The sequence below is a fragment of the Phocoena phocoena genome, chromosome 16, assembly GCF_963924675.1.
Source record: "Phocoena phocoena chromosome 16, mPhoPho1.1, whole genome shotgun sequence".
NCBI classification, from domain to species: Eukaryota; Metazoa; Chordata; class Mammalia; order Artiodactyla; family Phocoenidae; genus Phocoena; species Phocoena phocoena.
In genome coordinates, this window is record NC_089234.1 from 39072548 (window position 1) to 39087459 (window position 14912).

At 36.8% G+C, this 14912-nt stretch overlaps 1 protein-coding gene and 1 non-coding gene across 2 annotated transcripts in view; both read left to right on the forward strand.

The window, feature by feature from the left end:
• PRKG1 (protein kinase cGMP-dependent 1) overlaps nt 1-14912 on the forward strand; it is a 1186243-nt gene that overhangs the window by 43762 nt on the left and 1127569 nt on the right. The gene's annotated exons all lie outside the window — the stretch shown is intronic.
• On the forward strand, nt 2367-2439 carry TRNAG-CCC (transfer RNA glycine (anticodon CCC)). Its single transcript has one exon. It is a non-coding gene; the product is annotated as a tRNA-Gly (tRNA).

A 14912-nucleotide genomic window follows, 5' to 3' on the forward strand; every position in this document is an offset into this window, starting at 1 on the left:
TCTCTGAGGTGTTTGTTCATCTCTTCTCTTTTAATCACAGCACACCATTCCCTCCTAGTATTTTTGACTCATAGAAAACAATAACAAGTAGTGGGTTAATCAGAAAAAAAAAAAAAAACAAACCCTGGCAATCCCTCCCTGGTCAGAAAATGCTTTCACCCATTAAAACTATGCCTACAATACCTAATTTGTCATGCTAAAGCCCTTAACCAATCATCTGACTGTCAATACTTCTAATACTTCCCACTGCCTCAGGTTAAAGCCCTAATTTCTTTAAAAAAAAATTTTATTAACGTATAGTTGATTTACAATGTTGTGTTCATTTCTTCTTTACAGCAAAGTGACTCATATATATATATATATAGTATATATATAATATATTCTTTTTCATATTTTTTTCATTATGGTTTATCATAGGATATTGAATATAGTTCCCTGTGCTATACAGTAGGACCTTATTGTTTATCCATCATATGTATAATAGTTTGCCTCTTAAAGCCCTCATTTCTTATTATGACATGATTTAATTCAAGACATGGTTTACCTTTAGCCTCCTCTACCTTCAGATTTCGCACTTTAGCTATACGGAACTACGTTTATTCTCTGAATGAGCCATGCTATCTCGTCCTCAACAGGTTGCTTAACGTTTCAAACTTATTTTCTCATCCCTAAAAGAGAGATGTTGTCCCAGATTCGCAGGTGAGAACTTTATTGGGGAGGGTTCTCAGGATCCACATCTGTAGAGGAGGGAAGAAAACAGGCTTTGACTGAGCCAAATGTCTCCTGCCTTGTAGTTAAGTGAAGGCCACAGCCAGTCCTACAGGGGACACGTCAGAGTGTCCAATAGGAACCAGGGGGCCAAACCTTTATACTCCTCATTGACCAATCAGTGGATGTGGCAGCGCTTGGGAAGCCAGGGTGACCTTCAGTGAGGCTGTTGTCTTCAGCTGAGGGCTGGTCCCAAAGAGGGACGCAGCTGAAAGCTGTTGGCACCAATGCCCCCAGCAACTGGGGAATAAGTAAGTGACTGTGTTCTGAACCAGGGGATCTGAGGGTTTTACCAGTACAGATATAAATAACTGTCTCATAAGACACTTGTGATAAATCTAACTCACATGCGTGCGTGCGCGCACACACACACACACACACACACACACACACACTCACTCATACACTCATTCTTTAGGTCTCAGTTTATATGTAACCTCCTGTGGAAAACTTTCCCTGCCTGTGCCCTTCCCACCTTAAAGCAGGCTACTGTCCACCCCTTTTGCTTCCGTAGCACTCTATACTTAATCCAGTTGTAGCAGTTATTATAAAATATGCGAGTTCCAGTGTTTTCCTGTCTCCCCATTAGACTGCAGGGGGCAGGAACCCATGCCTTTGTACTTTGCTTACTATAAGCATTTTTCCCACTATATTTTGATTGGCTGCTTAATCACCTATCTTACCCTTTATATTACAGACTCCACAGGAATAGGGTCAAGATCTGTTTTGTTTACTACTTTTATCCCATTGCACAGTACCAGGAATGTAGTCAGACTGATAAACACTTTGCTGGGTGGGTGAATGTATGAATGAATGAATGAATGCTGAAATGTCCCCGAGGAAGGACGGTAAAGACAATGGCTTGGAATAGGAAGGCTGTCCAGAGAGCCCCAGAATCCTGATAGCATTCCCTGCCAGTGATCAGAGCTCCTGAAGGAGGACCAGTCAATTATATGCAGTGCAGAGTAACCCTAGCTACATGTACACTCTACCCAGAGTTTGTCAAAGCACTTCAAATGCAGTAATTCATTCAATCCTCATAACAACTCTATGAGGAAAATAACTATCGCTATTTCCAGTTTACAGGTGATGAAACTGAGGTGTGGAGAAGTTAAATAACTTGCTCAAAGTCACGCAGTTGCAATGACAGACGTGATAGACTTTTATTCTCCATGCCTTTTGTTCTCCCCAAGGATAAGATCAACACACTCACTCTTGTATTTTGCACCTTTCTTTCAATAGGCATTCTGAATCTCTCAGATTCTCTTTATATGTTCGGGTCCTTACCTGTGCTTGATTCTGTGTGGATAAATGTGCCTAAACTGGGTTGTGAGAAGGTCACGTGGATGAGTTAACTGAAGGTCTCTAGCTCTCAGAATAGTTTTGGTGAATATATTCCTGTGGATACTAGAGATGCAGAACATGTGATAAGTCCTGTGATTAGGCATGGAGGGAGGCATGGGGACTGGTGGTAGGGGCAGTGAGATCGCACAATGGAGCTCCCCAGGCACTCATAGGCTCTTCCTCCTGTCCTCTGGAGGCCAGCCCCTTGGAAAAGTTACAGGAAATTCTTACATCAAAAACCTAACCTTGGGACTTCCCTGATGGTCCAGTGGGTAAGACTCTGCGCTCCCATTGCAGGGGGCCCAGGTTCGATCCCTGGTCAGGGAACTGGATCCCGTATGCATGCTGCAATTAAAGAGTTTACATGCTGCAACTAAGAAGTCGGCACGCTGCAACTAAAAGAAAAAAAAAAAAAAGATCCCACATGCCGCAACTAAGACCCACCACAGCCTAAGTAAATAAATAAATAAAAACCCCAAAACCTAATCTTAAACATTTTCAGTCAGAGCTCCATAGGCAAAAGGAAAAAAAAATATATTTTTTACTGGAGGAGACGGAGGACAGGAGAGCTGTATTCTCCATGAGGGATAGCTCAGAGATTCCCCTTCGTAGGGAAGGTAGACTGTGATGCTTTGGGTCAGTCACTGACCAATGTCAAGCTGTCCTAGCACCCTATGAAGTGTTGGGCTGGGTGGGATTGTGGTGAGAGCCCTTTTATGGCTGTTTCTAAGCATCCCACTCTCCTCCAAAATGATAACCCCTAAGGAAATCCTAAATTGTTTTATTTCCAGGAAAGACTTTGAAAACTGGATGGAGTTTGAGTGCCTGATGATTACGCCATTAAAAAAAAAAAAAAAGTGTCTTGGAAGCCGAATGTCTGGGGATGGATTTTAGTTGATTTGCTTCCAAAGAAACACCGGAGACAATTATTAGGCTGTGCTGTGATAGTTTAGTGCATTTATTTGGTAGCTCTTCCTGTGGAAAGGGATGTATGTTGTTTTGAAAAATAGACATTTTTATTCTTGGATGAAAATTGTCTCCTAAAACACTTTTAATATGTTTATCTTTACTTATTTTTACTGCTTGGTGAAATAAACAGTAAAATTCACAGCGGTAAGCAAAAAATTCTTCTAGGTCATGCTTAGAAACTGCTAGAAATCTGATTCTGCACAATTAGATTGAAGACTGTCAGACAATCTTTTATTTAAACTATATACACATTTAAAAAACGATTCTTGGTTTAGAACTGCTGTAGAGGGAATAGTTTAAGGCCCTACGTCCTACCACTATAAATGAGCTGGTTTCATTTTCCAAGTTTTTTTCCCTGTCCTGGTCCATATGCACCTGTACCTTTCCACAAATGTGCTCATAGTCTCTGTAATACTTGGTGCTTATCTTAAACTAAACATCATGTCATAAAGTTATTTCTGCATTTTTGTAGTCTTTATAATTATAATTTTTAAAGGATTCATAATTTCTGCTAAATCAATATGCCTGACTTAATCATTCCCTCTGGCCCAATTTATTTATAATTTAAATACATAATTTTAAATCACCAACAAATATATAATTTTTTTCTACATTTAAGACTTGAAAGAATATTCCTAATGTTGAAAAGTTGTGAAACACTATATGGCTACACAGGCACTAAAGCTATCCTTTTACTAAGCAGTGTATTTAGAGGCAGGCACTAAGCTTTCCTGGGGGTGGTAGCACCCGGATGTAAACCCAGTGTCAGACATGCCACCAAAGCCAACGAGTTTGCAGAATAAAAGAGCCCATGAAACTGTCTTCCTATCTGTAACAATTGTTTACAAAGGAACCTTAAATTAAGCTCTGGAGCTTGTTCTTCATCTTCATCAGCATTGGGTTTAATAATTTTAACACATCAAATAAGTGCAATCTGCATATTTGACTGAATTGCTTTCGGGGGTCCTCTGTATGGAGACCCAGAGGCAAGGGCTGCTCATTGAAAATATGGGCTCTGCTGATGGAAGTTTTGAACCTGAAAATCCAAATTGTCCTGCAGTGCTTCACTTGGTTTAAGAGATACATTCTGAGAAAAATCTAAGCAGAAAGGCAGTGTTGGGCCATGAATTAGGGTGTTTTGTTGATAAAGAATGTCCAACATAAATCTCACTTGACTCTGAAGAAAGCCCAGAGTATCAGGATGAAAATCAGGTTATCGTCAAAGAATCTGGGCTAAATCTTTTCTAGGAAAGAAAAATTAGTTTTACATTGGCAGCACATCTTCAGTTTGCACAGGCTTGAGCTGTGGCTTTTGCAGAAAGACCACAGGCCTTAAGCAGATGCCTGCTGCAAGGTTCACTACACACTGTAAGACTGTCAGACCAGCGGAAATGAAAATGGTTTCCATATTCAACCTGTGGGATTTTGGCCAGTCAAAGCCCATGGGTGGAAGACATGTGTCAACCCTGCCAGACAGCACAAACTGCGATTAGGCTTGACGGGGTCTTTGTAGAATGCTGGGAAGAAGAGTTGGGGAATATTAAATGCTCTTATTACTGTCAGAAAATTCATGCCTCTCTAAGTTGGCAGTTCTCATCCTGGAGCAAGCTCGGAATGTGCTTTAATCGGAAATGTCAGGCTGCTGGGATGGAGCAGATGCTCCTGGGATGAATCGGTGCTCGGAACTCAATCAGAAATACCCATGTTCTTTCTCTGACATTTTTGATAAAATGGGATAACAATGTAATATTCTTTCTGGAAAAGCAGACCACAATATTATTTTTTTTCAGACCACAATATTTAAGTAAAGAAAACAAAGAAAGGGAAATAAATGTTTCTCTCACATGGAATGTAGGGTGTTTCCTTCTTAGTAGTAAATTCTCAATCTTTAAGCTGATACCATCTGAAGGTGACAGTCTCAAGGTCTCTGGTCTGGGATATGCGCCTAAACAATGTGAGAGGTGGTGAAAAGGCTGGGCTACATCGGGGATAGAGTCCCCACTCTGATCACTTACCTTGACCTTAAAGCACATTTCTGAAACTCTGTAAGCCTCAGTTTTTTTGTTTGTACTCATGGGGTTCTTGTAAAGAGCAAATAAGAACATTTATGCAAAGCACTTAGCCCACTGCTTGGCACATCATGTGAAATCCATGATGCTAATTGATTTGTAGGGGGGTAACCTGACAGTTTTCAAGAAAGGTGGCTAGGAGAAGTGGGGTGTCTGGCTCATGAGCTAAATCGAGCTTGAGGGTTTATTTAGATTGGTCCTGACTTAAAAAAAATTGAATAACATACTAAAGTTGACAGATTTCACATAAAACTGTATCTGTTATCTTTTCCCCAAAAATATGGGAGATGTTGCACCACCAGATTTCAGTCCTCCGTGACAGCCATCTTCCCTCCCTCCCTCCCTTCCTGCCTCCCTCCCTCCCCCCCTTTCCCTTCTTTCTTCCCTCCCTCGCTCCCTCCCTTCCTTGTACATATGTATGTATTTTAGTACTCATAGTTCAATTGCTGAATTATATCTTCCTTCTAAATTTGTGTCTGTTATACAAAGAGGCTAACAATAAAAAAACTACCCCAAATCCCACCCCTAGAGCACTGTTTTCCATCTTGCAGGCTACTTTTCTTTCCCTAATTCTTTTTCGGTGTCTCAGTGTTTTAAATAAATCTTGGTTCCTATGATTTGAGCTTCAAATCAATGATGTAACCACACCCACTGTCCCAAAGGGTATTGAACTTCATGTGGCTCCTTCTCTGGAAAAGGTCCCTTTCTTTTACTTTAGCTGGGATCTACTAGTATTTTGTTCAAGGTGCTAAAAACATGGGTATTCAATTAGACATGTCATCCATTAAATCAGTGCTTGCCAAAGGAGAGTGATAATTTCCACTAGACACATGGCCAAAAGTGATAATTAATTTACTTTATTAGTACGTGTGCAACTTTTTAGGGGGTGACTGAACTGAGAAAAAATGTCAAAACTAATGGGGGAGAATGTAGTGGCTTTTTTTTTTTTTAACAAGTTCGCGATGGTATTAACCATGCCCTGCGTATCAGTCACTAAGGCTAGGCTAGGGTGTGGTAACAGACAATCCCAAATTCTAAGCCACTGGGCTTAGAACAGTGACTAATTCTGGAGAATCATTCCCTCTATTTGTCTCCCTTTGACATTCCCTTGCTTCTCTGAGAATGATGCTCATTTATTTACACTTGGCACCTGCATATCTTTGTCTTAATGTAAATACTGAGTTTCTAGATGGTTACCTACTAGTTTGATTTAACTTTCAAACTCTAAACCACTGTATGTAAGTGTCTGGTTTTGTTGCTGCTATTGCTGATAATAACAAAAAAGCTGTATCTTCTCTGTTACTCATTTTACCAATCAGTGACACCTTTCGCGGTGTTTTATGCCCAGTAAACAGGATAATTACTGATTATAATTGGCATAGATTTTTGTGTATTGTCCATTCCAATATGCTTAACATTTTATTTTTATAATAATATAATTCTTACTTTATTTATATTAAAATAAAATTCAGAAATACCCATATGCCTGGCATGGGTATTGTAGGTTGAACACATGGTGACATATTGTAGTCTTTAAAAATTTGAGCTCAGTTAAGCATATCATTTCCATTTATGAAAATACGTGGAAACCTCCAGTTTCCTTACCTGTCATTAAATTCAGGTCATGGGAGATCCTCTGCCACTTGGTTCCCCCAACTCAAATGCTCTTACTTTTTCTACAAATTATTTATTCTCCATCCCAAAAGGGTAAAAAATGTTTATAGTCTTCTACGTGTTCTCTCCTAACAGCATTGCAAACTCGTAACATATTCCATTATGTTAAAATGAAGTATTATTATTTAAAATGAAGTATTATTTAAAATGAAGAATATTCCATTACTTCATTTTAAATGTATTCCCCACTTTGCTATTTGTCAGTCAGATTTGTTTTTATCATCCCCAAATCTTTTCTCTTCTACCATCTCAAAGTAAGTCCTACTTGATCCTGTGATTGCAACAGATCTGTTAACACATAAGCATTTTCTTGTTTAGCTATAACTGGCCTTTACTTAAAAACACTGTTTATGGGTTTTTTTTGTGGCGCTTTAGGTTCATTGTCCAGACCTATTCTAAATAAACTAAGAGTCTACTTCTTTTGTAATTCCTCAGAATACATTGACCTGTTATTACCCCTTGACATCTTGCATGAAGAGTAAGTATCATTAACTCACATTGCGAAGTTGCACTTTTTAAGGCTTTTACATATAAACCTTCAATAGCATATTTCTAAGGCCTAAGAGAAATCAGTCTAGGATGATAACACCACAAATAAGTAATAACCCTAATTAACCCATTTTAGCTGATGTGAAAATATCTTAATAAATAAAAAATAAATACCTGAAATTTGAGTTCCTATTATTGGTAATAAAAATAAGACATAGGATTTATTGAATTATACTCATTTGAAGGATGTTTTGGAAATGGTTTGTAACAAAATCACTATGGATTTTATAGCACAATAAAAATAAAAGGCAATCAGCACATTTTATAAATTATATTATTTCTCAAAACAGTTTCAGTGAATAGATTTATATTTCTTTCACCAGAGTTCAGATAGATTCCAACCACTAATATTGGACAATAGTTCTTTTATTTCTTTTATGTACCGAGGGAAGTAAATCAAATATAAAATATAGCCAGAGATAATTTTTGGAAAAGAAAACATCTCTTGGCAAGAATCTAACCTGGAGTTTTCTTATTAATAAACGAGCAGTGTGTTTGGTGGGCTGGATTATGTTGTGCAGGCTTTCCCATGGACTAATGCCCAGCTTGAATATTCTTTTCCTGAATACATAAACAGATGTGCACAAATTCTTTTTTGCCATTTTCTTTACTCAGAAGCTTTCAGAAGAAAGTTTCCCAAATTAAATATTGAATGTAGAAAATTTATTTAGAATGCAAAATGTGCCAATTTGTTTTATTTTCACCTAGCCTTATAACCCTACTCCGTATTCCATGTTGGTTTCGATTTAGTAAACATACAGCTGTGTTTAAGTGTAAAGAATTAATGGCAACCCAAATGATAGAAAATAAATGGTTATTAGAGATCATTTTTTAAACCGAAATCAGTTCTACTGAATGCTTAATCAATAATATTTCTATTTTCAATTTAGAGCTTTTTTCCTTGTGAGAAGAGATTTATTATCAAACAAGTTAATTTTTCACAGTGCTTTTACCGTTTTGCCTGAAATTGGGTAGATAAAAGGTTTGGACCATCAGATTGACAGGCCTTTAAAAACTTTTTATAATAACTAGTAGATGGTATTTAAAATCATTAAAATGTAGTTATTTTTATGTTAATGATTTCTACCCCACCCCACCTCCTAATTTCAAGCCGTAATTATTATGCCCATGTAATAGTTGGTATATGCTGGGATATACTCTCCAAATAAAAACACTGGAGACACATAATATGACTACAAACCAGGCTTTTTGAAAGTGGCTTTGTCCTGGAAATTGGGGGCATGTGGGATCTGTGTGGCTCGCACTTTTTAATTGTCCTTGTTACTAGGCATGTCATTTCTGTGGTATCATGGACCTTTCCCATCTTCAGAAGTACATGTCCTTAGCTTCCTGAAGTAAATCCCCCTCCCAATAGTTGCCAATATGTTTATATATGAGCCTTCTTTTCATTTAGTATCTTCGTGACTAGATTTTACTCTTCACAAGGTATATTAAAAAGTATATTTCTTTTTTAAGAAAGTAAAAGTTAAAGATTTTGGTTTAAAATCTGAGTAATTTATAGAAAAGATTTAACTATAAGGTAGTAGTTTAAGTTTTGTAACTGGAGGACCACACAGCGTGTGGTGTTTACTAGTTCATGTCAATTCTTTGTGTGTTTCAATATATTGAGACATCATGGAACTAAAGTTTGGAAAAGTTGGTGGTTTGTGGGTTTGTGTATTGGCAGCTGATTCTTCTCAACCTCTTGGTGAAATGAAGTATTTATAACTGCTTCTTTAGTGTACTGTTTTATGTTGGGTCCAACTTAGTTTCCAAAGCTAAGTACAGTAAAAATGATGTAACCAAGTTTAAACACTTTTTAGCAGAAGAATATTTATGAAACAGTCATTTTTTTAAAAGTTCCTCTTTTAAAAAAATCTTACCTTGTCCCTTTGAGCTTTAACTTTTGATCTTAAGTCCTGGTTTTGAGAAGCGTTCTCATCCTGAACTAAGCCTCATCTTGAACTAAACCACACATATACACGCCTTCATTTCTCCACTAAAATTTCATAGGGGGGAAAAATCAGTCCATGAAGAATTCTAGCTCTGAGGAATGTGTTCCTATTCTGTTTTCAAAATGCAGTCACATAGAAGGTGTCAAAAGAGTCACAAAGCTAGCAAAGATAATTTAAACATTTTATTCTGTGGAAGAATAAAGTATGAAATAAGTTCCTGAAAATTTAATTTTTTGAACTTTCTCTAAATTCAACACTTAGACTAAAAATTCACTGTCGGTAGAGAGGATGGGGCTGTGTAGTTATATAGTTAGCTTCATTAGTCGATGCACGTCATGAGGTAGATACCCTCCAAGAAAGTTGGCTCCAGAACTCTGAGGGAGGCCTCTTGTACCTTTAAGAGTGAAGCTCAGTCTACATTATGGTGAGTGTTGTTATAACCTTTTGTAGAAGTCAAATCCTGAGAAGACAATGCTGTAACATATCCAAAGCCTGGGTTTTAGTGATGGGCCATATCTAGATGTGCACAGAGTAGATATTAACAAAGTTTCATTATTATCATCATGATTACAATTGCTGGAGCATCATAGCATAGCTAAAAACTGTGGCTCTGGAGTCAGGGGTACGCGAGTGTAAAGCCGAACCCTCGTATTTACTAGCCGTATAGCTTTTGACAAGTCACAAGTGCTAATCATTCTCAGTTTTTTTCACCTTTAAAATGGGCATAATAACACAAATACCAAAGTCAAATATGTGAGGCTTGAGATCATCTATGAAGAGTATTTAACACAGTACCTCATACTCATAAGTATAAGGTAGTATAATAATAAGCATTCAATAAATGTCAGATATTATAATATTATAAAGAATGATTCTTTATATTAATTGTTCATGATCTCCTTCCTTCAATTTCCCCTTGTATCACTGAGTATAACCTGGGTTTCAAGACTGTAATATACGTACCTACCAAGAGCTGCACAAATGGAATGCTTTGTTTGTCCCCTTTTCTAATTTACGAGGCTCTCAGAAGTGGCATTCGATATCCATGTGAAGCTTCATCAGTGCTCGATGTTGGGGTTTGGTTTGCTCTTCTTAGAGTCCTTCTAACTACTTCTATGGTTCCTGCCCAGATTGCCATTCAAAATCGGGGTTGGAGAAATCAGAGTGGCCACCTCCTTTCGTTGGTTGATTTGAAATGCAGCTGAGGTTCTCCATTAAGAAAGCATCTAAATTGCTTTCATGTATCATTGTAATTGCTTTAGGTTATTATATTCACTGTAATCTTATAAAACCAGAATTCACTTGATCCAGTGCCGGGTCAAATGAATAGGTCAACAAGCAAAAGTTAGTTAAAAGAACTTTGGATTTTTTAAACATCCCAAAGGAGGTACTTATCCCATTTTTTTCTTCCCCTTGGTTTACCTACAACTGGTGTTCCCTGCACTCCATGCCATATCTTAGTGAAAATTCCACCATTATCCCAAGCTCCTGTGTCTCCTGTTCCTTTACTCTTCATTCTGCATCACATAAAGGCCAACTCTTGGTCAAGTAAAAGTCCTCTCCTCAAAAAGTGATGGGACGGAAAGACTGAGCGAACTAAGTCATGCATCAGATAACTAGAACCTGTGACTTCACTGGCCTCGAATAGCTTATTGAGGAATAAAAGGAATTACGTGGAGCTTTAGGCACTGAGGCCTGTGTGGATATGAAGGGGCAGTATTTGTCATGAAAGCACTTTAAAGATTGAATGGAATTATGTATATAGGGTGCCAATAGCTCTTAAATAATATTCACTTATTCTCCAGCCAGGGGTAGGCATGTTGTTTGTGTTTAGTGAGATTGTAGGGAGAGCACCTTCTAGAAGGGAGCCCCGGCTCTGTAAAGATTGAGTATGCTCAGAAATGCTTCTCAATAAAAAGAGTTAACTTTCTTAATAAGTTGCACCTGGTTACGCAGGTGTTTGATCTCTTTAGAGTTCACACATACAACAGTTTAAAAATGATTACTTGGGGAAACTTGCAGATTATAGGAGCAATTAACGCTGATGTTAAGGAATGAAAGATTTTCGACAGTGACTGGTGGCGTGTCTTCTCTTCTCCATCCTCAGGCCCATATCGTGATGGACCTTTAGTGTCGCAGCAGCTTCCTAAGCAGCATCCTTGACCCGTCTTTTCAATCTTCAATTCATCCAACACCACACCCTTGGATTAATTTTCCAAAGACATAACTTGGATCATGTCACTGCTCTGCTCTTCCTTTGTCAGTTTACGTAGATAATCCTGTAATCTGTCTTTTTGAGGGTAGAATGTTCATTTTTTGTCCGAAATATAGCAGTTGATTGTACAATATAAATATTTGATAGTGGAATGGACTTGGAATCTTTGATCACCTAAGACAGTTCCTTGAACTTTGTAGGTGTCTAAAATAATATTCAATAATTCTTTGCCAACTGTTGATCTTCATGAACTAAATAAGTCTTTTGTCTTAGCTTTCTTAATAAGTTACAACACAGAGAAAAGTGCATAGGTCATAAGTTTAACTATAAACTTATGACTTATGTGAGTTATCTGTACTCCCACTAGTATAACCACTACTCAGATCAAGAAAGAGAACTTTCCCAGCACCTCGGAAGCCTTCCTTATACCATTTCCTGGTCATGACCCCTGATTTCTGCCCGCAAAGTAACCATTATCTTCACCATAAATTTGTTTCGCCCAGTTTTGAATTTTTTAAAAAGAAACTATACAATGTATATCATTTTATGTCTTCCCTGTTTTGCTGAATATTGCTCATGAGTTTTATTTCTGTTGTTGCTTGTAGCAATGCTCACTTATTTTTATTTTCTTCTATATTTTTTTATATAAATGCAAAATATATTCTAATGTTGAACATTTGTGTTGTCAGTTTTGGTATATTATAAATAATGTTTTCACAGATATTCTTGTGCACATGATTTGGTGATAACATGTACCTAATTTTCTTGGTATATCCCTAAGATTGGCATTTCTAGATAAAGGGGTAGCCATATGTTCAGTTTAGGTAGAAATTGCTACAGTTTTCCCTAGTGGCTATAACCGATTTATACTCTCACTGGTAGTGCATGAGACTTTTCATTATTTTACAAACTCTGTAACATTTGTTGTGATTTTTTTTTTTTCAATTTTAGCCATTTGGGTAGGTATGTAGTGATACCTCATTGAATTTAATTTACATTTCCCTGTGAATTAATGAAATTGAGCAATTTTTCATATGTTTATTTGCTATTTGGATAACCTATTTTGTCAAAATACTTGAAATTTTCAAGTTTTTTGCCAATTTCTCTACGGGATTATCTGTCTTCTGAATTTTAGGAATTCCAGAGGTAGTCTGAGTATAAACGTTTTGCTGATTAAATATATATTGCAAATATCTTTTCCTATTTTGTAGTTTGCCTTTTAACTCTCTTAATAGTGTCTTATTTTTAAAATAAAATTTATTTTTTAGAGCACTTTTAGGTTCACAGCAAAATTGAGTGGAAGGTACAGAGATTTCCTATACACCCCTTGCCCTCACATTTACAGAGCCTCCCCTACTATCAGAATCCTGCACCAGAGTAGTGCACTTGTTACAACTGATGAGCCTACACTGACACATCATTATCACCCAGAGTCCATAATTTACATTAGAGTTCATTCTTGGTGTTGTGCATTCTATGGGTTTTGACAAATGTATAATGACATGTATCCACCTTAATGGTGTCTTTTGCTCAAAAGAATTCCCTAGTTTTAATATGGTTCATTTCATGAAATTTTTTCCTTGTGGTAAGTGCTTTTTGCATCTTAAGACATCCTCTCCTAGTCTAAGTTGATGAATATGCTTTTCTATGTTATCTTTTAGAAGCTTTGTATTTTATCTTTCACATTTCGATCTACAAATCACCTGGAATTGAATTACTGTGTATGGTATCAGGAAGGGTACAAGATTCATTTTTTTCATATGGATAGTTGATTAATACAGCTCTGTTTATTGAAAAGACTGTCTTTTGTGTAATGACACATTTGTTGTAAATCAAATGGCAAAAATATGTAGGCTTATTTCAGGACTCTATCCTAGTCTGTTGAACCATTTGTTTATCTCTACACCACTACCACACTCTCAATTATGCAGCTTTATAGTAACTCTTGATATGCAGTAGTGTATGTCCTCCAAATTTGTTCTTTTTCAATACTCTTAGCTGTTCTTATTGTTATGTAATTCCTTATAAATTTGGGAGTTTCCACGGAAAAAGTTAAAATTTTGAGATTGAACTGAAACTTTGAATCCACCTAGAGAGAACTGACACTTTTACAATTTTGAGTCTTCTAATTTAGGAACATGACATAACTTTCCATTTATTTATTCCTTCTTTAATTTTCTCTCAATAATTTGTTGAACTGTTGTGTGTAGAAATCATTTAAATATTTCATTAATTGCATTCCTAGATATATGTTGTATTTTGCAGATATTAAAAATGGTATCATTTTGAAAAGATGTTTCTTTGCTTATTGCTGGTATAGAAAAATATTATTAATTTTTAACATTAACTTTTTTTTTTGGGGCGGTACGCGGGCCTCTCACCGTTGCGGCCTCTCCCGTTGCGGAGCACAGGCTCCGGACGCACAGGCCCAGTGGCCATGTCTCACGGGCCCAGCCGCTCCGCGGCAAGTGAGACCCTCCTGGACCGGGGCACGGACCCGCGTCCCCTGCATTGGAAGGAGGACCCTCAACCACTGTGCCACCAGGGAAGCCCTAACATTAACTTTTTATACACTTACCTTGCTAAAGTCACTTATTCTATTTGTCTGGAATTCTACGTACTTGAGTATGTAATATTCTTTCCTAATCTATATGCATTTTATTACTCTTTCTTACCTTATTTCAGTGGCCAGGACCTCGTTTATAATGTTGAATAAGAGGACTGATAATGGGCATCATTTCTTTTTGTGATGTGAGGGGGAACTCTTTCAATATTTCACCAGTATATGATGAAGTTTCTTGTAGATTTTTTTGGTAGATATCCTCCATCAGATAAGTACCCTTCTTTGTCAAACTTTTCAAGATTATTTAAAAATCATAAATGGATATTGAATTTTATCAAATCCTTTTCTGTATCTGAGACAATTATTGTTATTGATTTCTACCTGAATTCCACTGCAATAAGAGTACATGATTTCAATCCTTTGAAGTTTGTTGAAACTTGTTTTATGGCCTGGAATATGGTCAATTTTAATAAAAATTGCTTATGCACTAGAAAATAATGTGTTCTGTAATTTTGGAGTGAGTGTTCTACATATTGCAATTAAGTTTGTTAAATATGTTGTTCAAATCATCTATATCCTGATTAATTTTCTTTAAATATATTGTTCAAATCATCTATATCCTGATTAATTTTCTATCTCCTTTTCTATCAGTTATTGAGAGCAATAAGTTGAAATCATCTAATAGGATTGGGAATTTGTGTATATCTCCTCTTAGCACTAGGAATTTTTACTTCACATGTTTTGAGGCTGTTATTAAGTGCATATAAATTTAGAATTATAGTTCCTTCATGATAAATCAATCCTTT